This window comes from Pleurodeles waltl, chromosome 10, assembly GCF_031143425.1.
Source record: "Pleurodeles waltl isolate 20211129_DDA chromosome 10, aPleWal1.hap1.20221129, whole genome shotgun sequence".
Classification (NCBI taxonomy): Eukaryota; Metazoa; Chordata; class Amphibia; order Caudata; family Salamandridae; genus Pleurodeles; species Pleurodeles waltl.
The window spans coordinates 240781496-240806309 of record NC_090449.1 but is presented as its reverse complement, the minus strand read 5'-3'; the positions used below and the strand labels follow the sequence as shown (position 1 = coordinate 240806309).

The 24814-nt window shown below is 46.8% G+C and overlaps 1 protein-coding gene across 1 annotated transcript in view; it reads left to right on the top strand.

The window, feature by feature from the left end:
* Window positions 1–24814, top strand: part of DNAH3 (dynein axonemal heavy chain 3) — a 536699-nt gene that overhangs the window by 52823 nt on the left and 459062 nt on the right. The gene's annotated exons all lie outside the window — the stretch shown is intronic.

Sequence of the window (24814 nt, the reverse complement as noted above, 5' to 3'; positions counted from 1 at the left end):
TCACTTTAAAGATATAAACCTCTGCCCACTCCTACTGGGTCCTTCCCTTCTGCCTCAATTTAATGTAATAACGCTGCATGCATTAGGACATTAAACCCAGCCATATTGGCTCATTTACAACATGCACTGATTAATGGCTGAAATTTGTTTTCTTTTGTTTCTTTGCTTTAACATGTACAATTTTCGACACCACGCCTAACAGTCTCAAAAATACTACAAACACTTTAAGACCTTTAAAGCCCAAAGGTCTAACATGACTTACCTGAAGTGCTTCAATGTAAGCATTTAGGGCCAGATGTAGATAAGTTAAAAATTGCGACTTGCAATTTGCGAGCCATAGCGACTCGCAAATTGCAACTCTCAATAAGAGATGCAGAAAGGTGTCTCAGACACCTTCTGCGACTCGCTATGGGGTCGCAAAGACCCACCTCATGAATATTTATGAGGTGGGTCGCAGTTTGCGACCCCATAGCGAGTCTAGGCACTCACAGGGATGGTGGCCTGCTGGAGACAGCAGACCACCATGCCCGTGACTGCTTTTTTAATAAAGCATTTTATTTTTTATTTTTGCAGCCCGTTTTCCTTAAGGGAAAACGAGCTGCAAAAAGAAAAAATACCGAAACCATTTAGTTTTTGTTTTTTCAGAGTAGGCAGTGGTCCATAGGACCACTGCCTGCTCTGAAAAAATATTTTTGTGGGCATTCACAAAGGGGAAGGGGTCCCATGGGGACCCCTTCCCTTTTGCGAATGAGTTACCATCCACTTCAAGTGGATGGTAACTGCGAGTTGGTTTGCGACCGCTTTCGCGGTCCCAAAGCAACTCTGCATCGCGATGCGGTCGCAAATAGGAAGGGAACACCCCTTCCTATTTGCGAGTCGGAATCACATTTTGCGAGTCGGTACCGACTCGCAAAATGTGATTCTGCATCGCGTTCAGCCTTTTGCGCCTCGCAAACTGCTAATTTCGCCGTTTGCGAGGCGCAAAAGGCTTCCTACATCTGGCCCTTACTGTGGCGTTTCAAAGATGTGGTGCAGTGTCAATAAATATTACATTATTTATCAACCTGTTGTTGTACGAACCAGATGGACCTCACCATATCACGAGGAATCAGATTTTTTTTTATCCAAATAAAGAAATCCAATTTTTTACACCTACTGAAAGTTTGATAATATTTTAAATTGTGATCATTGTGTTGAGAGTCAGCCAATAGAATTACTGCACCTCTATTGGAATTTATTGTGCTCCCACCAACAGGACCATGCGAAACTGGTGCTCTACAGACTATGGGGGTCATTACGACTTTGGCAGATGGAAAAGCCTGTCCGCCAAAGTCCCGATGGGTAGGTTGCTGCCAGTGCGGCCGCCTCCCCACCGGCCCCATTACAAGTTTTCCTTTGGGTCAGCGGGGGGAAACAGCCTTCCGTATTGTCTCCGGCTCATAATAGAGCTGGCGGCAATGCTGTAGTGCATAGGGTGCACCAACACCAGTCACAATGTTCACTGTCTGAAAAGCAGAAAGTGAACATTGCGACGGGACTGGCCGAGGGGTCCTCTGCACTGCCCACGCCAATGCCCCTGCACCCTGTCTCTGCCAGCCCTTTCAAGGCGGTGCTTGCAGTGCCGCCCTGGCGTATTAGGACTTTTTTTCGACACAACGGTGTGGCTGTGCTGGCAGTCCGACATAATGTGGCAGTCAGTAATAAGGCCCAATATGTCAAATTAGGGAAACACATTTTTTTTATTGTGATAAGTGAAGGATTGTGGTCTGCTGAGTGAAATTGCACACAAGAGCAAAGTAGGAAGGCTGCATATGTTCGTTGTTAAGTGAATATTGTTAATCTTTTAACCCAAAACATGAGAATTGTGAACAAAAATGCCTTGTTTGGTTTATTTTATGAAACTACCTTGAAAAACATTTTTGTATTCCCTTTGCATAGTCATATTTCTGGTCAAAGTTTCCTGCCATCTCTTGTGCACTTTTGGGATCTATTTCATTCTTTGGCATTTGATATAAGTGACTTGTGTTTGGTTCAATATTAATTGTATCCAGTGACACTTGACACTGCTCAATTGGAATTCATCGGGTGGGATAAAAAGCACCCAATAATGGAGAATGAGGGCCTGTGTGATATTTTCTGAGTCTCTTACATCATGAGGGTTCTTGCCTCGAGTAAAGGGCACAGCCTGAGAAAGAGAAATGTAGTCCTTAACCAGAGAAGTGCGGCAACAATCTGTGGTTTCAACTATTTTGATTGACTAAATTTGTACAATTAAAACGTGTCTACACTATTCTGATTAGCTGCTGAACAGTCAGCAAATGAGCTGTGGGCCTCCGACACCTCCCGAAGCCATTGTGAGGTCAACGGAGGTGCGTTCAGCCTCATACACAAGCAGTTTTCTGTTTTTGGGGCATGGAATCCACAGGCCGGCTTTAGGAGGGGTGCGACTGATACGGCTGCACTGGGCGCTGACCTGGAGGGTGGTGCTGACCTGAAGGGAGGGATTGCTGGGTTTATCAGTAACTTACAATTTAAAAGGGTATGAAGCAAATTTCCATGTGCACCAGCTGTCAGGCAACAATAAAATTGTCAAGATAACTTTTGTGATTAATGTTTCTGACAGAGAGAGATCAGAGTTGTGTCCAGGGGCAGTTTTGACTTGCCATAAAGTAGCGCAGAGGGTAAATATGCCTGCTGCAAAGAACGGACCTGTATTTTATGTGAACAGCTGAGTGGATTAATAAAGCTAGCCCTTACCATAGCATTCAAACAAATAAAATGTATGTGGGAGAGGGGCTACGGATAAATGAGGGGCACTTTTGCAGGAGGACTGTGATGGAACCCAAAGAGGAAGCCATTTGGGGGGGCGCCAAAAATGATTGTCACACAGGGCGCCACCAGTGCTAAAGCTGGACCAACCACGGTCCACCCCTTTTTTGTTCGTTCTACACAAAGTGGATGTTGGACATTTTTCCAGAACAAACTCCACACCACTGGTGAAGAAAAAAAGGCACATTTATTTATTATGGACTTATCTAGCTTCTTTAGTGTCTTCTTTCAGAAACTTCCAACCCATGAAAGAACAAAAGAAATAGCATAGAAAATGCAAAGAGGGAGAACGAGTTTGTTCAGACAGGTAGGTAATTAAATCTTATGCTCTTGATTAGAGACTCCTGTTCCCTGGTTAGTTAAAGAGTAGCTTTGAATAGTTTCGTTTTCAAACGTTTCCTGAATCATATATTCTGGATTCTTGGACCCTGCCTGGCCAAAGATCCGCCTCACACTTTCACCCTCTTGATGAGACACTGGGTAATTAGACGAACAGAATTGTAGAGAGTGGAGGTCTCTGTTTGGGACATAAGTTAATGCCAGTTTTTGCATGTGATCTGGCCCTTTGGCTCAGCGAACAGAGCTCTGAATGTGATCTTAGCAGTTGCTAATCATGACAATGACCATTATCATGCATCGTGCCAATGGGGAACTTTAATAGATTCCACTCCATTCACATTGTGGCCAAGATTGTGGTAGGGAATATCCAGGACAAAATATTTAAAGGTCACATTATTGTGACCAGAATATCGAGGGACAAAATATTGTACAGGTTAGTGTGCAGAGGAAAGTAAGAATTTACTACTCAACTCCCAAGTTACGTACTCTTAATAAATATATATATATATATATATATATATATATATATATATATATATATATATATATATATATATATATATATATATATATAAAACCTAGTGGCAGTCAACACCAGGCAGTTATAATTAGGACCATGTTTCCAGAGAAAAAGCGTTTTTTGACTTGCCTATGTCATTAGCACCATTTGACAAATCTTCACAAAATTTTCCCAAAAAGTGCCTGGGTGATTCTTGTTGTGTATGGGAAGTTTCCGAGTGATCCGTCAAGTAAGGGCCAAGAAAAAAGGGACTCATATTGTGTTTCCCATGTTAATTCCCAAAGGACCTGTCAACATGTCTACAGCCCGATCCACTGGATGGAATTACACCAAACTTGGCAGAAAGCTAGCTGCCGGTACGCAGATTGGGCTTTTTGTTAATTGGTGTACATCTGTTCAATAGTTTTTGAGAAATTTAGGGAAATTCAAATTTGTATATCTCTGGCCGCTAGGTATTGGCAAACAAAGATTAGCTTGTGCAGAGAAATCCACAGCTCTGACTGGCTGACAACACTTCAAACCAAGAAGTGTTGGCAGCCCTTAGCTCTGGTGGGCAAAAAAGCATTTTGTTAAATTATTTTTTGCTGCAAATTTGCTATATTTGCAAATTTGTGGTAAAAAAATAAGAATAAATAAGCGTGTACTCTTGCGCTTGTTTTTGATAGCCTCCCGGGTCGGTCAGGTCTCGAGGGCATTAACAATTTTGAGTGTGGGGGGCCTCTGGCCCCACCTAAGGCCCCGGCAACTACCACCTCCCCAGGGCAATTTTTTTTTGCTGTGTCGAGGAACCCCGGTGGCCTCCCCCACCACCTCCCCGGGTCTATAATTTTAATAAATGTGGCCTCTTCACCCCTGCAGCCCAGGGATCACCACCTCCCTGGGGCTATGTTTGCATATGGTGCAGGATCTCTACCTCCCAATGGCTAACAATAACAAAATAGAAAGGAGGTCCTTTTTGGACCCTCTTAGCCCAGGGGACCACCACCTCCCCAAGGATATCTTAACGTTGGAGAGGGGCCATTCGGCCCCTCTCATGGAGCCAACAATGGCTCTGGGGACCGCCACCAGCCCCAGGGCCTGCTTGTGCTATGCCTGTGGCACCCACCCTTAGGACATAGCTGTTTGCTGTGGCTTGGCTGAAGCTGCAGAGCTGCAGCAAAGCCACAGCAAAGACTCCACTGTTTGACACGGGACCTCTAAAGCAGGTCCAGTGGTCAAATAGTGGAGCTTTTATCACTGTCCCCTGCACACGTGCAGGGGACAGAGATTAAATGCTTCAGCAAGTAGGGATCTGCTGTTTAAGCAGCTCCCTGCTTGCTGAGGCAATGGCACCGCAAGAGAAGCCTTAAGGCTTCCCCTTGGTGCCAGATAGCATGTAAAGAGCATTTTGTTAAATTATTTAAAAAAGAAAATCTGTTGTGACCCCGTGGGAGCCTTTGAGGGCTCCCTTGTGGTCCCAGCTAGCCAATGAAGGACTAAAAAAACAAAAGAAAAAAAAGGCAATAGCTTGTGTGAAGGTCGCAGACCTTCACGTTGAGCATTCGAGTCCACCTGGACTCGTTTCCCTATTTTATTAACTACAAATCTTTAAGGCTCATACTGAACGGTAATGTTACTGTTTTTAAATAACAAATACATTTTTCTTTTTAATTTGTACAGAAATATCTCATTCTAAGTATACCATATATCAACGCCTAAAAAACTATCTCCCTCCCTCTCACTTTCTTTCTCTCTAAATCTTTTTCCATCTTTTATCCACTCAGACACCCACTCAGACACTTATGCACACACTCACAGACCCACTCAGGCACTTACGCACTCACTCTCAGACCCTCAGGCACTCACTCATAGTCCACTTAGACCCTCACGCAACCACTCACAGACGCACTCAGTCAGTTACACACCCACTTACACACCCACTTAGACTGTCACACACCCTCTCACAGACCCTCTGACACCATCATGCACCCACTCACAGAACCGATCACTTAGTGATGCGCCTACTAAAACAATGATGTACGCACGGTCTCACCCAGGCAGACACTCTGACAGTCACTCTCACCCCCAGATACACCCTCCAATTCTCATACCCAGAGAGGGCGCTGCCAGCTTCTGCCGTGCACGGCCCAAGGGTCTTGCACAGCATGGAGTTGGGTGACTAGGGGGGTTGGCCGCAGGGACTGACTGCAGGCCAGGCCCTGTGGGCTCTGTGGCCAACTGCTGCTGGGCACAGCTGAAACCCGTGCACAGCGGTTGTTGGATTAACATATAGGCCCTCATTCTGACCCTGGCGGTCTTTGACCGCCAGGGCGGAGGACCGCGGGAGCACCGCCGACAAGCCGGCGGTGCTTCAATGGGGATTCCGACCGCGGCGGTAAAGCCGCGGTCGGACCGGCACCACTGGCGGGGTCCCGCCAGTGTACCGCGGCCCCATTGAATCCTCCGCGGCGGCGCAGCTTGCTGCACCGCCGCGGGGATTCTGACCCCCCCTACCGCCATCCAGATCCCGGCGGTCGGACCGCCGAGATCCGGATGGCGGTAGGGGGGGTCGCGGGGCCCCTGGGGGCCCCTGCAGTGCCCATGCCACTGGCATGGGCATTGCAGGGGCCCCCGTAAGAGGGCCCCTAAATGTATTTCACTGTCTGCTGCGCAGACAGTGAAATACGCGACGGGTGCAACTGCACCCGTCGCACAGCTTCCACTCCGCCGGCTCGATTCCGAGCCGGCTTCATCGTGGAAGCCTCTTTCCCGCTGGGCTGGCTGGCGGTCTGAAGGAGACCGCCCGCCAGCCCAGCGGGAAAGTCAGAATTACCGCCGCGGTCTTTCGACCGCGGAACGGTAACCTGACGGCGGGACTTTGGCGGGCGGCCTCCGCCGCCCGCCAAGGTCAGAATGAGGGCCATAGTAATGAAAATTACTATATGATGAAAGAACCATAGGATCCATAGAAATTCACTGAAAAAAACAAAGGTTACAGGGACGTTATAGTTAGGTTTTGAATTTTCAAAATTTCTAGTCCAAAACCATAGAAATTCAGCAGTTATAGAGTTCTTTCAAGTAACTATAACTCGCGCCCCAACGTAACTATAACTCGCGCCTTCGCCATGCACAGCTAAAGACTCCACATATTATATCTTTGATGGCATCTTCTAGCCCATCTTTCATATTATCACTGCAACATTTGCAATAAAATTATTGATGTGACAGATATATATATATATATATATATATATATATATATATATATTTTATATATATATATATCTATCAGGTACATACATATGACATTAGGTATACCAAATGGATACAAAGTTACCTTTCAGTGTTTTGTCCCTCTATGACATGGTCACAATATTGAGACCATTTGATATTTTGTACTTGATATTCCTGATCTACAACTTTGGCCAATATATTCTCCCAAACGTATTTACATCATCTCACCCAAGTCCTGCTTTAGTGTAGTGCGACCAGTGTTACCACACTGGGCGCTGACCTGGAGGGGGCACTGACCTTGGGGGTGGGGTGCTGTTTTTAGCAATAACTTGCAATTTAAAAGTGCCTGCTGCTTCGTTCCTAGTGCACCGAGCTTTCAGGCAGCAATAAAAATGTGAAGATAACTTATGTGATTAATGTTCTTGATAGAGCAAGAGATCGGGGTTTTGTCTACTGGCAGTTTTGTCTTGCCATAAAGTGATGCATAGGAGTTAATATCAAGAACAGATCTGTATTTTATGTGGATAGCTGAGTTGATTAGTAAAGCCAGCCTTTACTAGCGCATTAAAACGAATGAAATGTATGTGAAAGAGGGCTATGGCGAGATGGGGCACTTTTCTCGATGCTAGTATCTGGGGCGGAAGTCATGGGGGGAGGGGACACCAAACAAGATTGTTGCACCAGATTCTTACCAACTCCTTTGGATCGCTTCTGAAGGTTTACTCCTGAACTTGCACACCTTACAACCATGTTGTGGTATATTTATTTAATAGAAATGGTTAACAATTAAAAAATTAAATTTAGGCGTAAGGAACAAAAAGAGGAAAGAAAATAGGACGAAGTCTGCCTTGCCTGCAAGAATCACCTACAAAGCTGGAACATCCACACCCAAACCATTTGCAATCCTTGGTGAAGTTATGTTTGCGGTTTTCTGGTGTTAATTCTTTGACGTTGTTTTGTTTAGATTTCTTTATTGGCATTTCAGACGAAGACTTCTATACATAAATTTTAAGCAAGCCATGTATACATCCGGAAACAACACAATTATTGTGTCCAACCCACCCCCCTCCGCACATTAGCAGCTTGGCAAATAAGAAAACACTGCGTGGAATCAAAGTAAAAGCAATGTCTGTGTGAAGGGGGGAGTGGAGAATACCGCTCTGGGTGTTTTACCCGGGTCTCTTCAGTTAAAGGAGTTGCCAACAGAAATGATGCCATTCATACAACTGATCCGAGAACTAGAACAATCTCTCTGGTCGGGCCTGCAATCGCGTGATGAGTGAGAGGACAGGGTTTCGCTCAGCCTATTTTAAGTGCGATCATATAGCAATAGGGCTCAGGCATTATTGTGTGTGGGGGGTGGGGGGGGGTGCATTTTATCATACAGTTTAGGAACGTATGTGTTTCCAAAGTTTGGCCGCACCCTCTCCCCCTCATAGGTGCTGATCTTGTTTCATAGCGTCTGATAAGCGTTGAGAAAAATGGCCACACACTGAATTAGCTCCGTTCTCATGCTATTGATTATAGGCACATCCTGAAGAACCAGGACCTGGAAACCATCGTTTATTAACTCACTGTAAGCAATGGCCATATAATGAGCTTGGCATAGAAAGAAGCGTCCCTGAGGAGACTCTCTCATGACCCCCCTTCTTCTCCGTGCCGGCTAAATTAAAGGCCTGGGCTGTGGCGTGTCTGAGTGCGCAGACTTGTATAGAGAGAAATTGTATAAATGATGTCCTGGAGGAAATGGCCAGTAAAGCCAGGTGTGGTGGGGCAGAGAACTAACAGAGAGAGGTAGACACTATTATGGAGAAGTGTGTGGGCCAGGGACCTGGAAGATTCCACAAGGCCTCAATTTGGAGTCAGCCAGGTGGAAATGCAGATGCGCCACTGTATAAGCAGTCAAGTCGTGGCCTCCCTGTGCTCAAACACATGAGCAGGGTCTTTCTTCACTCAAGGATTGGTGGAGGAACGAAGTGGATGAAAGTAGGAAAAAGAGGGTGGGGAGGGAGGCATTGGACCAAAAACACCACATAAAACATTGTATTTGTTTCTCCTGGCCCAGCAATAAACACACAGGCTTGGTGTTTGAAATGAGTATTTAAACAGAGTGCATCCTGGACAAGGTATTCAAGAGAAAAGCATGCCAAATAAGGAAGAGGGGAGCAAAGATACTGAAGAGGAACTGGATAATAACCAGTACCTGTATTAGATGAATGGAAGCAGTTAGAATATTAGGAGCGATTGGTGGAGATACTTATATAGGTATGTCAGACTGCCCAGTTTATGACAACTGAAAAAAAGAAAACTGGGCTATAGAGCGTGGATTCTGAGGGAAGAGCAGATAAGGAAAGAATCAGGTGTGGAAAGAGGTACATAGAGACCGGTTGATGGCTGAACAAGCCTAAACGGGCTAAGACCAGCCTGCAAGACAACATGGAGTGGAAATTAGTCTGAAAAATATGTCTTAATGTGGAAAACTGTAGAAGATACCAACAAAATGTGAAACTGCAGGGCAGAGTTTGGCAACAACAAACAGACAACCTTGCCTGCGACATATGCTTCTTTCAATAAAAGCGATGAGGAATAGCTTTGGAACAGAAGATTATCAAACAACATCAAGGTTGGCCTCTGCCAAACTAATGTTAGGAAAATGATGAGCGAAAACAAATTGTTGAAGCTGACCCGCAAGAGGTATTACCAGACGTCAAGTAACTCCAAAAAACAGTAAAGCAGCTGGTTAGTGGCATCCTAATAATGCAGCAGTACAAGGAGGACGCGAGGGTTACTCTACATTCAACAATGTGCTTCTTATTGGATCATTCATAACAAAGGGTCTATCTTAATTTTTTCACCCCGTGGAAAGGGTGTGTTGAGTGCCTGATTCCCCCTCCACAGGCAGGGTCACCTGCAAGAGCCATGATCTTTTGCTTGCTTAATTACCGCTATAGAAATGCACTTCTTCAGGAAGCCAGAAGTCAAGGTCATATTCAATATGAAAACATAAAGGGGCTTCTGCTTCCAGACTTCACACAAGGGAAAAGATGCAAACCAGAAACTTCATTTGGTTCTGTGGGAGGTTGATATCAACAAATATGAAATAAATAATTCTGTTGCCAACCAAACTTTGCCAAAGTAATGGCAAAAGGGAAATATTGGAATTTCTATGACACAAAATAAACCTGAGATTCGCTTTATGGATGGCGCAAACAACGCTGGTCATGAAGGCATCTGGATAAGATTGATACAGGAAATGACTGAAGAATAAAGATGGGTGAGGAGGTACATTACAGAGAAGCAGTCCACATGACTAAAGCAGTGAATGCTAAACAAAAAATGGACAGAAACTTCATAAAAGTCAACAGAAACAAGAACAGAAAAATATGATGTGTCCCTAGAAACCTGAACACAGGCACAGAGAGTGATATTCAGAGGTGAAAAGGCAAGATGTGAGAGAGGCTACTGCAGGTAGGGAAACCTGCTGAAACCAGGAATATGACCACCTGAAAGACTGGGGTCACAAGTGAGCTGAAATGTATAAAGAATCACATAACTGAATAGTAAATGGCTACCAGAGTACAGACATTGGGTTCATAATCCAGTTATTTGATCAATTGTTGATGGCATGTCTGATAGCTTTCAAATTTGATTGAACAGTTTTAGAAGCTGGGTTTCTGATTGGCAGAGGTATGCACCCTGTCCAAGCAGGAAGCACAATCCTAGCCAGAGTAAGCCACAAACACACCCTAGGTTAGTCTGTGTTCACCCCCGGTAGCTTGTCAGAGCAGTCAGGCTTAAGAGGCAATGTGTAAAGTATGTGTGCAACATTTTAAATAGTGAAACAGTGACAATAGCACAGAACAAATGTTCAATTCCAGGTTAGAAGAATAGAGCTTAATTCAATAAATAAGAGAAGACCAAAATTACGAAAATCCAATAAGTAGAAGTTGAGATATGAATTTTTAAAGAATAAAGGCAAAATAACACTTAGAAGCAATAAGCAATTAAGAAGGATATCTGCTCGCGCTGGGCCGGGACAAAGTCAAAAGTTCAAGCCGAGTGAGATGGAGTGCGGGCCCTATGCAGAGACCCACTTGAGCACACTGAACCAAAGTACCTTGATCCAAGATGTGTTGTCGTTGATGAAGTGAGAGTTGCAGCAATAGCGATATGTCTGTATCGAGCCATGCAGTGGACAAGATGCGTTGATTTTTTCTGTGCAACGGTGGTGATGCAGTGGTTCCGAGTGTGACACATTGGTTCCCGATGCGATGCACAGCTGCTGCTGCTCCCACAGTAGGTGACGCGTCGATTCTGAAGGCGAAGCGCCAGTTCCGAGGGCAATACACCGAGTCCACTCCATGCAGCAACAAGGTAAAGTGCACAGTCTTAAAGCCAGAAAACAAGGTCAGAAAAGTGGAGTGGTGGGAGGGTGTGGCTAAGCGCCAGCCAAGGTGGCCACCATTTAGCGGAGCTCTGTGGTTAGTTTTTTTAATGCTCCAAATATCCGCTCAATTATTTGAATCACCTGCTGGGAGCTGGGGTCTGGGTGCATCTGGAGCGGCGGGCGGTTGTTCAGGGGGCCGCCAGTGCTGAGCCCTGTGCGCCTTTGTGGGTGGCGCACGAGCGACCTGCGGCCTGGTGACAGCAGCTCGGCCACGGGAAATCTGGTGCCTGAATGTGGAGCCTGGAGGTGACAGATGAGGTGAGGTGCCCGGCCGGTGTTCTCTGGAGAGTTGGACCGGGCCGCGGATCAAGAGCAGCCGTGGCAGGCAGATTTGCGGCCTGGGACACGGGGGAGCCTTTCCTTCCCCTGTTTTGTGATTGGAGCCGTGCGGCCCGGGACCGCGGCTGGGTGCTGGGGGCAGAGGTAAGTGGAGCCGAGGAGGATGGACTCGTGGCGGTCTGCCTCCCGCACGTGGCCTGCTGTGGGGGCTGAGGAGTCCGGGACAAGACCATATTCACCGGAGGAGCCTCAGGACCTGTGATTGTTGCTTGGGGACTGGTGTGGCCCCCCCGAGAGGGGGAGTAAGACCGGGCCTTGTTGGCCCACTGCACCGTGCCAGTGGAGGGCCCGTGCGGTGGAGGGGAGTGCTGCCCACCACTGCCGGCTCTGAATTGGGAACACTCGGGACCCGAGGAGGGGTGGGGCCCTAGCTGCAGGATCACGGGCGCTCACCCAGCATGGTCAGGAACAAAGGGAAGCTCTCGCAGCAGACAAACAAAATGGACAAATATGCTGTACCAAGACAGTCGGAGGGGTCCGCAGCCATGGACAGTGCTGGGGGAGGACAGGGACACGAGACAGAGCAGAACCCCCTGAGTGAACCCTCCCTGGGAGCAATAATGGCTGCTACACACGACCTGAAGGGATCTCTGGAACCCAGGCTCGACGCAGTGGCGGTGGATGTTGCCCCTCTAGAAGCTGATCTTAAAAAAGTCTCGGAAAAGATCATGACTGTGGAGGCAGAGATTGTCCGTCTACAATCTACATCCAAGAAACTCGAGGGCCAGGTTCTGTTCCTCACTGCGGAACATGAGAGACTGGTAGTGCACCTGGAGGATCAGGAAGGGAGGGCGTGGAGAAATAATATCAGAGTCGGGGTGCCAGAGGGATTCGAGGGACTGAGTGTTGAGCTTTTTATGGAGACCCTGATCACAGACTTCCTTCGCCCTAAGAGACTATCCACGTTCTTCACGGTTGAGCGGACGCACAGGGCTCCAGTCCCTCCTCTGCGCCCCCCTGAGGACAATCATTGCGCGCATATTCACTTTTCGGGACCATGATGCCATCCTACAGGCTGCTAGATCCCAGGGGGACTTGCAGTACAAGAATGCTACTGTTCGCTTTTTCCTGGACTTTACATTAAAGGTCCAAAGACAGCGTCAAAGCTTTCAGGAGGTCAAAAAAGCTCTGCGGGACCGTGAACTCAAGTATATGATGCTCTTCCTGGTGCAGCTGAGGGTAATCGCAGATGGCAGGACATTGCCCTTCGCCGTGCCTGAGGAGGCCTGGGAGTGGCTGCAGGGGTCTAGAGCTGTGGTCCGCCTGGACCATCAGAGTAACAAAGGGGGTCCTGGTGGAAGGAAGAAGATGGCCTCTCTGACACAGCGGCATGAGCATGGGCCGGGGCAGGCGGGAACTCCAACATCATAGTTGGCTGGGGTGCTGGTGGCGAGTTCAGTGCCTAACTAGAACTGGCGGGTAATGCAACATATGAAGCACAGTACTGTACAACGGGGGATTGATTTGAACTGACTGTTTGCTTGATAAATGGTGAAGCTCAGGAATGGTGGCGCCGGCCCACCCACGCAAGAGTTTGAAATGTTATGGGTGACAGGCGCTCCGCTGTTTGGGGGGGTGGGCAGTTTAAAGCCTGCTACGCGGGGTTGCAGGGTGGTGGGAGCTCCTAGTAGGGGATTGTTGATTTACGGTTCATGGTTCTATCTTTTTATTATGCTAATGCACAGCTCTGCAACACTATGGGACATCACTTGGGGCAGGGAGACACGGGTGGGACTACATAACTGGGGGACTGGTACTGAAATTCGGTTGGGTAGAGAAGGGTTATCCAATGGCAGAACCTAGAGCTTGCACCCTTAGGGTCATGACATGGAATGTGAATGGTCTGGGCAGTCCCATCAAACAGACTATAGTCCTTCAGTTCCTGCGTAGACATAGCCCTGATCTTGTCCTATTGCAGGAAATGCACCTAAGGGGAAACTACTAAAAGGCGCTGGACAGGTTTGGGTACCAGCTGGTTGCCCATGCAGGCTACACAGCAGATTCCAGGGGAGTGGGCATCCTTCTTAAAAAATCAATACCATTCATTCCGACACGCACCTGGTGGGACACACGATATGTGGTGGTTTCAGGGATCTGGGAGGGGCACACTCTCAACATGTGTTCAGTCTGTGTTCAGCTGAGACTTCAGGGGTCCACCCTTGCTGACCTGGGCGCTTTGCTGCATGACTTCCCGAATGGTCTCCTGGTTCTGGGAGGTGATATGAATCTGGTGGTTGACCTGGGTTTGGAAAGAGTTTCACTTGCAAGAACACCATATGCTTCAATGACACTGAATTCCTTTTTGGACTCCTTTGGCCTGGCGGACTTGTGGAGGGAACAGAATCCGGGGAAGAGGCAGTTCACTTATTCCTCGGGCCCCCATAGTGGCTCATCGAGGCTAGACTAACTATTAACGACTTGGACTCATGTGGGTAGGTTCCGAAAGGCTGTGCATTACCCGAGAGGGATCTCCGACTATTCCCCTGTGGGCATTACCGTGCTGGGTCCTTCGCAGTCTTACTCTCAGCCGCCTAGGCTGGATCCCTGGTATTTAAGAGACAAATCCTTTGTTGACAAATTAAGGGAGAGGGCGACCCAATACTTTGAGGAAAATCTGGGATCGGTTGATTCTGCATGCATATTATGGGAAGCCTTTAAAGCAGTAATAAGGGGTCACGCACAAGACATAATTGGGGGCAAAAAAAAGGAACAACATTTGCAGGCTGCGGAACTTGAGCAAGAAATCATAGCCTTGGAGGCCCGCTGTCACGCAGAGGGAGGGGCGGAGGATGGTCTTCCCCCACCAGCTGCGCCTCAAACGATATGAGCTGCGCACTCTGGCTGAACAACATGCTCGGGCTTATGTTCTGGCATCTCAGTGCCAACTATTATATGGGTGACAAAGCCAATAAATTATTGGCCTGGCTGGACAAGAGAGACCTAGAGTGCTCGTGGGTCAGGGCGGAACTGACTAAGGAGGGGACCGTATGCGAGTCTAACGAGTCCATAGCAGAGGCCTTCATCGCATATTATGAGGAGGTCTATACTTCGGTGACTCGGATGAAGGAGGAGCACTGTAAGGACCTTCTGCGGGATATCCTGTTACTGGGGCTCTCGGCGGTGGAGAGAGGGGAGTTAGATGCTGAGCTGATGGAAGAAGAAGTTGCCTCAGGATTACGGGAGCTCCAGTCGGGCAAGGCGGCGGGGCCAAATGGACTCCCGGCGGAGTTAGTTAAATGCCTGGGGAGTAAGGTGACTAAACACATGTTGCCCATGTTCCGGGAGGCACGGGGAGTGGGACTGTTGCCACTGGATCAGAGGACCGCGACTAATGTGCTGATTCCGAAGAAAGATAGACCCCCGGAGAGATGTGCTTCTTATAGGCCCATCTCCGTTCTTAATAAGGAGGTCAAGGTCCTGGCAGAGGTTCTGGCAACTAGACTGTGTGTAATTAGTGCTAAGCTGGTCCACTCAGACCAATCCGGCTTCAGCCCGTCCATATCCACACACCTGAACTTGTGGAGACTATACGGGGTCTTACACATGTCGGAAGGCCAGCATAAGGAACAGGCGGTGCTCCTATTGCTCGATGCCCAGATGGCCTTCGACAGTGTGGAATGCCCGTATATTTTTGCGGCGCTCAGGAGGTTCGGTGTGTGTCCGCGGTTCTTGACCTGGATTAGACTGCTATATCGGGAACTGGTGGCCTAGATATGGGTCAATGCTACTTTATCCTACACAGGGGCACCTGGCAGGGGTGCCCGCTCTCCCCCATTTTGTTCTCCCTGGCACACAAGCCCTTGGTGGAATCGATCAAACAAGATCCTCTGATTTGGGGTATAGACTCGGGTGCAACATGGGAGGAACGTATCTCCCTGTACGGGGACAACCTTCTGCTATATGTCACACAACCCCAGTGGTCCATCGACAGGATAATGCAGGTCTATCGCATTTTTGGGGATCACTCTGGTTACCAGATTAACTGGGATAAATCGCTGGTCTTTCCTCTGGCTGGGGCCGCGCCCGCCATGCCCCCGAGCTGTAACGTGCCGATCAGTGTGGAGGGTTTCAAATATCTGGGGATATATGCCAGTAGGAACATGGGGCCAGATGTACAAAACGTTTTGCATGGCACAAACAGCGAAATTCGCTGTTTGCGCCATGCAAAATGCGCATTGCGATGCACATTCCCATTTTGCAAGTCAGTAACTTGGTTACCGACTCGCAAAATGGGAATGTGACTCGCAAATAGGACGGGGTGTTCCCCTTCCTATTTGGAGTTCGCATCGTGATGCAGAATTACTTTGTGACCGCGAACGCGGTCTCAAAGCAATTCGCAGTTAGCACCCATGTGAAATGGGTGCTAACCCATTCGCAAAAAAGGGAAGGGGTCCCCATGTGACTCCTTCCACTTTGTGAATGGCCCTAAACATATTTTTCAGAGCAGGCAGTGGTCCTATGGACCACTGCCTACTCTGAAAAAATGAATCCAAATGGTTTAATTTTATCGAGTGTATTGCAACTCGTTTTCCTTTAAGGAAAACGGGCTGCAATACCAAAAAAAAACTGCTTTATTAACAAAGCAGTCACAGACATGGTGGTCTGCTCTCTCCTGCAGGCCACCATCCCTGTAAGTGCAGGGAGTTGCAAGGGGGTCGCAAATTGCGACCCACCTCATTAATATTAATGAGGTGGGTCTTTGTGACCCCCTTGCGATTCGCAGATGGTGTCAGGGACACCATCCTGCATATGGGTTTGCGACTCACAATTTGCGAGTCGCAAATCCATTTATTCCTACATCTGGCCCTAGGAGTGCTTTCTACAGAAAAACCTCCAACCTCAGCTTGATAGATTCCACAGGGATGTGGCCCATGGGTAGAGCAGCCTTCTACAAGATGATGACACTGCCCCGCCTTCCATATGTCTTTCAGAACACGCCCTATGGGATAGCGGCAGAGGTGTTCCGGAGTTTGGACCGGTACATCAGACTACTGCTGTGGGACGGCGGCTGTTCCTGTGTAGCATTATCGAAACTGAAGCTTGGGGTGTATGAGGGTGGGCAGGCAATCCCGGATCCTCTCTGCTATTATTGGATGACTCAATTGGTCAACATTAATGATTGGGCCTTTGCGGACCAGGAGCACCCGGTGTTTCGGGTGAATAGACAGATGTTCGGCAGGGGGGGATATAAGCCCGCCCTTTATGCTGCCGCGATTTTGTGATCACTGGCGGCGCACACTGCAACGGTGGTGAAGGCGTGGCATGACGCCACCCATTTTCTGGGCTGGGGATCAACCTTGACAGCACGGACTCCACTGTGGTGTAGTGAATTGTTGGGGGACCGTAAGACCTTGGGGGGTTCCGCTGGTGGTCTCTCCTGGTTATCGAACACCTGGGGGATGTATGGAGAGGTCAGGCACTAGTGACGTTCGAAGTTCTACAACAAGAATATGCTATGGTTGGAACAGAACAGTTCAGGTACCTACAGCTGTGGCATGCATTGAGTCAGTATGTCCCGGAGCATGAGCAGTTGCCGGAGGCAGCTCCACTGTAGGACCGCCTTTTGACGGAACCTCTGGTGACGAAGGCCATATCTCTATTGTACAAGAAATTGTTAAATAATTCCCCAGACCGGATGACAGCACTGCGGGCCAAATGGGATGTGGATCTGGGTGCATTAAATGACGAGGACTGGGGGGAGGCGAGACAGGGTCCCAGGGTCATGGTGATCAAACCTCGGTTCAGATTGATCCAGCTGCAGATTCTGCTTAGGGCATACTATTCCATGGTGGTGATGCATAAGATGGGTAGGGCACAGACCTCGCAATGCTTGCGAGGATGTGGGTCGGAGGGTACCTTCAATCACATTCTATGGACATGCCCAGCGTTGCAGACCTACTGGTGGGGGGTGGCCGGGGATGCAGCCCGGGTGATTGGAAGGGAAGTCCTGCTGGATCCCAAGCTGCTCCTATTGAATATAGTGGGGGAGGAATACTGGCCGAAACAACATGCACTATGGTTGGCCATAGTAGCAATGGTAGCTAAATGCAATATAGCATGGACGTGGGGTACTGAGTCCCCGCCTAGTCTTTAGGACTGGCGGACAGAACTAGATTGGTGTCGCAATGCAGAAAAAGTAATCCATGAGAGTAGGGGTTGCCCTGGGAAGTGAGAGAACATTTTGGGAAGGTGTGGGGCCTACAGGGGCTTGGAATAATCCTTTGTCAGCAATGGCGCAGGCGGGTGGAGAGACATTGAGCTGGCTATACTGATGCATACTACCTGGGGGATGCTTGATTTTTACTGAAATCCTACCGAGTTGTTGATAAATGATGGCTCATATATTGTTGCATGCTGTATGGTGCAATGGCTGTTTTGTCGTTCAACAAAAAGATCTTTAAAAAAAAAGATAAGTGGAATGGTAGGCAAAATGTTTGGGGGTGACCCTGCATAGAGGGCCATTTTCAGCAAACAGAAGGAAGAGAGGTGTGACAGGTACATTGTCCATTGTGGTGGTCGGTAATCTGTAACCTGCCATATACCTTTGTGGATGGGGGAAGGAAGGAGTGTTCAGTTTACAATTGCAGTAGCTGAATTGTCTGCAACATTGCCCTGTGAATGGAGCTGTGAAGCTATAGAGATTCTGTAAGTAGGAATCAATCTGACAGAGGTAAAATGGAACAGTTAATTACTGACCTGGATTGTGAAGAGAAGTGGCGATCAAGATGACACTTAGACATAAGACAGTCATATTACTCCTACAAATAACACATTATTGAAGAATACATGTAAATATATAGGCTGTGGAATATATTAAGCATCTAGTGCATGCAAGTTGCTTGGCAGAGTGAGGGAGATGTAGCACTACTGGGAAATAGATTTGTACCATTTGTAATGAATAACATGTGGATAGATGTACAAAGATGTTATGGGCCAGCAGTCAAGAAATAGAGCAAATATAAAACACTGATTATTTCATTGCATTTGCCACCCAGACCTAATGGTTTTGGGCATATTAGCTGGGTTAATGCTAGAATAGGAGGATGTGATATAGTTAATAGGGGGATTGCAACTTGGTGACAGATGAGGAGCTATGTAGACTATCATGTGCCACTGGACACAAATAAAGGAAGAAAATCTCTTGTGTGAACGAAGTTACAGATACTCTAAGCCTGGTCGATGTTTGGAGAGCAAGACACGAAGGACACTAACACTACTCATATTATTCTGCTGCTCACAAATCATAATAATGACTGGATTACTTTTTTGCTCCCCTACCCCCTCCCCCAAAAAGGGTTTAAGCTATTGATGATCTAGCCAAGGGCATCTCCAATCATGCACCGCTTGCAGTGACATTAGGCACTGGTAGAATGGCTGAGGCAAGGATGGCATTTTAATACCTGGATGATTCATAAGAAGACACAAGTGCACGTTCAAGTAAGACTACAAATAACTATGCTGAAGGAAATTTTGGATCTGCAGATTCACAGTGCAGGAGGCATAGTAAACTGGGAAAAGAGGTCACACACTGTCAGTGGTTTTAGGAAATAGTAAAGAAAAGGGAAGATGGATAAAGGATTTGGAAATAGCTGACTAAACTTGAGAAATATGTCATAGGTTCTCAGAGACGTCTACATGACGCATGAAACAAGGTAGACAAACTATTGGTCTGGCAGGGTGAGAAGGATCTAGAGGACGGATTAATTGCAGAAGTAATGGATGGGAACAGGAAAATGGTCAAAGATGCGGTAAAACAGTTCAGGTATTGGTGGATTATTTCCATGGAAGCTATAAATGTTAATGTCAGCACACCACAGCCGAAAGTGCTAACTTAGTGCAGGAATTGCCAGTGATGAAACTAGGAAAGGAACATGAGATGCAGTTGGAAGCAGGCATCACAAAGGAAGAGGTTAGTGCTGTACTATTCCATTTACAAACTGGAAGTCATCTGGTTCAAATGGTCTCTCATTGGAATTATTTGAATACATTGTCTCAAAGTGAAAGGCCTGTTATGCAATGTTAGAAGAAATGACGGTCTGATACACTAATACAAGGATAGATGCGAACCATATCACCAATCTCATTGTGCAAGCTCAAAACCAACATACTGGCTAAATTTATAGTCAAGCAATGGCTAGTTGTTGTGAGATCCTTAATCTATCACTACCAATCTAGGTTTATCCTGAATAAAGCAACCATAATGAATATAAGGTGCTTACATAATTGTCCTGCTATGACTAAATGGGTTCAAGGAACCAGTTACAATATTATCTCTGGATGCCTCATTTCAGACAAATGGTCTTTTATGTTCCAAGTGTTGGAGAAAATAGGACTGCACTCTGATATTTGCATGGATCACCTTGCTCTTTAGGATGCCAGTGGCTAGAGTTGGACTGACCGTGCATTGCTACAGAGAGCTTCCAGACTGGGATGCATCCTATTTCTAGTACAATTTGCCTTGGTGATCAAACTTCTTGTGTGTTGGATTCGAAAGTATGCACTAGTTAGGGGAATTAAATTGTGCAGGAATGAGAGGACAGAATCTTATTGTACATAGATGACAACTCTGATGCAACTATTCAAAGACTTTTAAATGTGGTCCGTCAGTTTCCGTGCTTTAATATTAATTGGGGAAAATCAGGAAATGGAGGTCTGTTGCCCCTGTTGTGTCTCCATTTAATATAAACTCGGAAGGCTTTAAATTCCTGGGGATTGCTGTAATGGGAAACGAAAACCAGTTATCTGACCAAAGATTTGAGCAATTACCTGCTCCTTTCGAGATGTCTAATCTAATCTATTCTAATCTAGGCGGTTTGTATGAGCGCATGGCTACCTAAAGTTTTCCCAGCGCTTACAACAATCAGCATAACCTCAAACCGACACCATACGGGATCTGAGGGGGCTACTAATAAATGAAAAGCCAAGTTTTCGAGGATTTTCTAAAGATGTTTTTTGGGCTTATTTGGCTCAATCTAATCATCAAAGAAGTCCACATTTTAGGGCTAGATACGTACACAAACGGCCTCCCCATCTTGCTCTAAGGATGTTTGGTACCGTTGCAAGAAGTGCATTCGCTGATCTCAAGGTCCTTCCAGGGTTATATGGTTGAATAAGAGCACATAGTCGTTGAGATCCTTTGCTATAATAGACCATATGAGAGATGCAGAGAACTTTAAACTGCACCTGGCCCAATTGGGAGCCAGTAAAGATCAGCCAGTGCCCTTTTTGCTGACTGCTGCCTCAGAATATTAAAAAGGAGGTGGCTGCTTCATTTTGAATGACCTGTAACCACCTTTTCACATGGTGGGGAAAACCAAAATAAAAGAATTCCCATAATCCAATCGGGAAATTACCAAAACCTGCACAATGAGCCATTGGGAGAGGAAGGAAAAAAGATCGAACACTTTCCTCAGTAGTCTTAGCATTCTATAACAGTTTGCTGCCAATTTGTTGACCTAAGGCTGCATAGTGAGCAAGTTATCCAACTAGACACCCAGACTTTTTATGGGGGTTTGGGGCTGGGTATATTTCCTAGGCAATCTGGCCAGGAAAATAGCATCCAATTTGACAAATTGATACCTAAGAGCATGAGTTCAGTCTTGTCCCAGTTAAGCTTCAGGCAATAGCTGGCCATCCAGGCAGCCTCCTCCTTTAAACAAGGGACAAGTTGGTGGCAGTTCAAGCCATGTTCCGGAGAGATAGAGATGACTGATTGTGTGTCATCTGCGTACAAAACTATAGTCAATCCAAATGTTCATACTATCTCTGCTAGGGGGCATATGTAAAAGTTGAAGAGGGTAGGGCTCAAAGTAGAGCCATGAGGCAACACAGGGATCTAGAACCAATAAGAAACAGGTGCCACCTTGTCTGCTCTTCAAACCCACTAATCTGGTGAGGGCAAAACAAGCATGGTTTACACTACAGCTCTGCACACTAAGATCAATTGCATGAAGGCAAGGACTTTTTAAACTTACCTGAACAGCCAGCAGTTGTGTAGATGTATACCTTATTCTTTTTTGATCCAAAGGAGCAGAGGTACTGGCCACTGTTGTTCTAAAATTCATGCAATGCAATTGCATTGCTGCTGCTCTTGCTCTGCTGTCCCCTTTGTTGCAGCTGAAGCCGCACTGGGAATCTGGTCCTAAGTCAGCTAGAGACCACTTTAACATTCATATCTTGGTACAGCAGAAGCGGAGAGGTAAGCAGCAGATATAACACTAAGATTATATACCGACTGCCCTCCAGTGGCACTTTAGAGCAAGATTTTGTACCTGAGCTACACTTATGAGCTTCTGAAGGTGGTTGTATGAGAGAGCAAATTAGTGTAAATCAAACTATATGGAGTAGTGCAGAATGTTCATCTATGTCTAGGAGGCTGGATGCACATGTTCATGTTTATCTGTACAGTAAGCAGAGGTGATACCATATTAGCATAAGGATCTGAAAATTTGAAAGGGCACAAACAGCGGGGGTTTTTCCTCTTCAGGCCCACTGCTTTTCTTGCTTCTTTATCCCTTTGCCACAACCCTGGCCTGGGGTGTGACGTAGACCCCAGCAGCCCAGGGAGGCCTTCAAGCTTTCAGGGGTCTTCATCCCTTCATGGGAGCCCCTATTCAGCCCCAGGCCAATGAATATATGTGCGATATGGGGGACTCAGAGGCCCCTCTTTGGATTCTTCATAATTTTGTGTCACGCCACTGGGGTGCATATACTTGAAGCATTTGCCCGCCTTGCATCCTGAGGCTTCTGCAGGTAACCAAATTTGACCCTCTGCAGTTCCACCGCAACTCTTGCTCCTCAATATAAATGGCTGCTCTCCTGTGTCTCCCTTACTGTGAACTGGTTAATCCAGCACAGCCTCATGTTAACACAAACCTACTGTGAATGTGTCCACCTGTTTGCATTGAGGGCTACAGGCTTTGCTGCCTTTCTAGGTATGCTGGATAATGACAAGCTTTGTTCCTTCAGTTGAGCAAATGTCACACAGACGAGGGCTGGCCCTCAAGTAACTGGTCTGAGATCACCTTTCCCACTGTCCCATTTGTGTGCCCTAAACAGGGAGAGTTCCCATTGCCTCTGTGGCCTTGCCTTTGTCCTTCTTTCATCCCTATTTCAAGCAGTTACCTAATAAAAATCTGTTAGTATACAAGTTGTCCTCACCTAGAGATACCCTTAGCCAGGTATCTGTATAGAATGCTTGAAAACCTTTCAACAAGCCAACATCAATAATAAAATAGTATAGATTATACCAGTCAACTCAGAGAGTCAAGGGCCATGAATTAGTTCACCATACACTAGTGTAAGTGATTACCAGACCTAATTGATTTCTCTGGTACCTGCATCAATATCATTATATTAAATGTGGTTCCAGATTTACCATGGAGGCTTAATTGTACCACAGGCAACAGAATGGCTTTTTAATAGACTCATTCATATTATCTAATATCAATAAGACATAAAGGCCCTCATTACGAGTCTGGCAGTCCTAAGACCGCCAGACTCTCAGTGGTGGTCTGACTGCCGCCAAGAAGTGGTCCGACTGCTTGGCGGTGGTCAGACGCCACAATATGACCATGGTGGTTCGGCCATGGTCGGACCACCAGCACTGCCTGTTCCCCTCCACTGGAGGGACTGGAGGTGCAGGCAGTCCTAAACTGCCAGGGCAGCGCAGCATGCAGCGCTGCCCTGGGGATTACTACTCCCATCTCTGCCAGCTTTTACATGGCGGTTGCACCGCCATGTAAAATCTGGCGTAGACGGGGTGCAGGGGCAGTGCAGGGGTCCCCATAGACAGCCCCTTCGCGCTTTTCACTGTCTACTTAGCAGACAGTGAAAAGCGCGATGGGTGCTGTTGCACCCTACTCACCGAAACTTTGCTGCCAGCTCGATTACCAGCCGGACTCGAGGTTGTGGGCTGTTTCTCACTGGGCCAGCGGGCGGAAACTCTGTTGTAATAGGGGCTGCGGGAAGGTCACCGCACTGGCAGTGACCTGAACGTTTGGAAGGGCAGCCTTTTCCGCCCGCCAAACTCATAATGAGGGCCAAAGTGTTCCAGCACAGTCCTGCAAATTTATTATGCTATAATTAGCTGGAACAGTTTACTGGCCCTTCTTATAGATCTGGACTATGTAGCTCTCCTGCCAAGATGCACGTATTTGAAACGTTTGCTATATTTTCTTGAAAAGAGGCAATAACTGTCTAGCTCAAAATCAAGGATTTATTTTAAAGATAATCGTTGGAACATTGGTTGGGCTGTGAGCCCATGAAGATTTTGCCTCTAATGTCAGTATAATGTGTCTACTATGAAATATGATTACTACTTCTCCCTTGTTGCCACATGTAGGGACTGTAGGAAGAAATGCTTTAAAGTACATGATAGAAATCTATAATGGCACAACACTGATCATTCCTCTCCTTCTATTGCTCAAAGGTCCAGGGAAAGGGTCATCACTAGCCCAGGAAAATTTCTATGGGCCAAAATGATATTCAGCATAAATTTTCTTTCCACACTATGAAACCAGTGGAAGGGAGGAGGGCTATGCGTTTTCAGATATATCTATAGAGAGGATTGTAGGGCATGTGGTCAGGAGAAGCTTTCCTCACCCTCTAGGAGGTTACTGTTTGCTGTCAGTGTGTCCCACCAGCTGCATGATGAGCATACATGGCAGTGTTTGGGAATGCAGTGGAAGAGTTTCAAATAAGAAAAAACTAAAATTACACAATTTTTACCTTGAATATTTATCAGTGTCCCTCCTAAACCAGGAATGTTGGCATGGATAATGGTGGCACAAGCATGGAATGGGAAGAGAATGAAAAACTGACACAGTGTGGTCAGTGAAGCCTCCTCAGACTCTCATGCTGTCTTTATTGAGGCATATTCTTTCTTTCAAACACAAATATCGTTAGGCCTGAGCTGATAATATCTGGTAAAGCGCCTAGTTAGTAGGAGCAGTAAATCCTCCTATTATGTTTCAAGGAGGTTGCTCTTTTTTCTCTGTACTCTGTGGCTTACATATTGACATCAGGAGAGAGAATGTGGGAATAGGAGAAAGGGGAAGAGAGATAGCCTTATGCCATCTGTGAAAGGGAGCAACCAAAAGGGCGCCCTTCTTTATGAACATGCCACT